This window comes from Grammomys surdaster, unplaced genomic scaffold (assembly GCF_004785775.1).
Source record: "Grammomys surdaster isolate TR1022 unplaced genomic scaffold, NIH_TR_1.0 149, whole genome shotgun sequence".
NCBI classification, from domain to species: Eukaryota; Metazoa; Chordata; class Mammalia; order Rodentia; family Muridae; genus Grammomys; species Grammomys surdaster.
Genome location: NW_021604607.1, coordinates 6,023,113 through 6,025,629, shown reverse-complemented (window position 1 = coordinate 6,025,629; position 2,517 = coordinate 6,023,113).

Below are 2,517 nucleotides of genomic sequence, written 5' to 3'. Positions count from 1 at the left end.
CCCCAGCATAGGGGAATGCCAGGGTGTAGAGGCTGGAGTGGATGGATGGGTGAGCACCCTCATAGAAGCAGAGGGAAGGAGGATGGCATGGGAGTTTCCACAGAGGAAACTGGGGAAGGCAATAATATTTGAAGTGTTAATAAATAACATACCCAATAAAAAAATAGAAATGGAAACAACAAACACAAGAACAACAACAACAACAAAAAAGAAGACCCTCTGCTGAGTATATTTCTCACTCCCTGTGATCATTCCATAGGAATTAACTAACCACAACACCTACCTTTCCTTCTATTTGTGAAGCTCCACCATTGGTTTAGTCCATACATAATCCTAAATCTCAGATCCAAATACCAAGAACATCATTTTATCTATAATGTCCAGTGACACCTATTAAGCCCCAGAACATTTCCCTATAGGCAACACACAGGCACACCACACTTCTTAGAACCAGAGAGGAAACAGAAATTAAGGAACAGAAAAATCCACCCAACAAAAGTAAGGCTATCAGTATCTAGACGTACATTGTCAAGCAGAGATGTATAGACACCAGTGTAAATTAACAGCCAGGACAATATGTCTCCACTAGTGTCCAACAACCATATCAAGTAGGTCCTGAGTATTACAAAGTTATTGGGGCACAAATAAAAGACCTTAAAATTCACTTTATGGATATGATAGAGGTCTTTAAAATAGGAAGTTAACAAATACCTTAAGGAAATCTATGAAAATACAAACACACTGTGTAAGAAAGTAAATTCAACTTTACTGGGCTGTGAGTCTGCCTCTCTGTTGCCATGCTGTTCTGTCAATGCAGATGATAGTCCAAGATCCTGATATCAAGAAGGTAGATTACAGTCCAAGGTAATGGGTCTCCAGGTAAGTCTAAACAGGTGCTGAGACAGATGTTGTGGTTCTCGGTCTCCTGTGTACCCAGATGCCAGTTGAGAATGGTTATCTGAAAAGCAAGGCTTCCCCTAATTGCCAGGCAGGAAGGGAATAGCTGTGCCCAAGAAGGGATGGAATCTAGTTTGGTTCTGAATGTGTGCCTTGAATATGGAGGAGCTGGAAGAGAAAAGGCCTTCTCCAACTAATTTGATGTTGGCTATGGACTTGCTGTAAACTGCCTTTATTATATTGAGTTGTATCCCTTTTATCTCCAGGACTATTATCATGAAGAGGTGTTGGATTTTGTCAAAATCCTTCTCGACATTTAATGAGATGATCATGTGCTTTTGTCTTTCAGTTTGTTTATATGGTAGATCACATTTATTAATTTACATATGTGTGTGTTTGTATTTGATTTAATTTTTGTGTTTGTTTTATTTTGTTTTTCTTTTTGCTTATTGTATCTTGTTTTCTAATTTTGTTGTTTTATTTGGTTTTTGGTTTGATTTTTGAGAAAGAACTTAAAACGTTGTGTGAGTAGGAAGGAAGACAGGATCTGGACTGAGGGGATTTCTGCAGGTGTCAGGCAGGCAAAAAAGCACCTGCAGAGAGGTGAGATACTGACTCATTTCACACTGACTTGGTAAACCTTGGTCAAGACTTTGTGGAGTCTGTGCCAGGTAGTTTATTCGCAAAAAATTCGAACACAGTATAATTGTTTGGAAAAGAATGTTTATGTAATATAATCCCAGGTGTACAAGAAACATCATTTACTCATTTTATGGTGTAAAAAAGGATCTGGCCTAGTATCAGTCATAGAGATAACCTAGAGGTTATTTTATCCAATAGCCACCTCTGGTCTTGTTTGTAGGAACTATAAGAATCATTCAGATTACTAGACAATTCCGATCTTGTTTGTAGACCCTTGACTTGCCCTGGTCCAATGGGTAATACAGATACTAGGTCATTAATAACCTCTAATTCCTATCATTCTGGATGAAAGAATAGGTTTTTCATCTTTGGAAAGACAATAACATGCTTAATATTGGTTTCTGTAGGCTCAAGGACCTTCATGCTGTGCTGCTAAAATAGTCTTTCTTATAATTTTAAAGAAAAAATGTGACTATAATAGAGACCTAGTATGTATAAATTCTGTCTATAGATTGTTTAATTAATACATGCAATCACTAAAGAATTATAAGAACAGATGAAAGGGAAAAGCCATCTTAACAAGGAGAGACACTCAATGATTAATAGAGAGATTTTGTTTAAATTTTTATGTAAATTGTCAGTTCGATGATTGACAGTATGAAAAATTGATATATTAAAGCAACACATGGCAGGAAATTGTTGGCAATAAAGATTATGATTGAGCAGTAAATGATCCATACTATCTCTATTTTGAAAAATTGTGGTCCTCCATGCACCTATCTCTACATTAACTTCTTTTAATATTTTTGAGGTAATATTACTAGTTTTATTATTATATAAGCCATTTTGTGAATTCTCTTTGTTTTAAGGAGCCTTTGTGGTAGTAATCATTATAAGATCCAGTAGATACAACAATTATCACAATTTTCATGGACAGCTGTTTTAATTCTATTGAATGATTGCAAAGATTTACTGAGC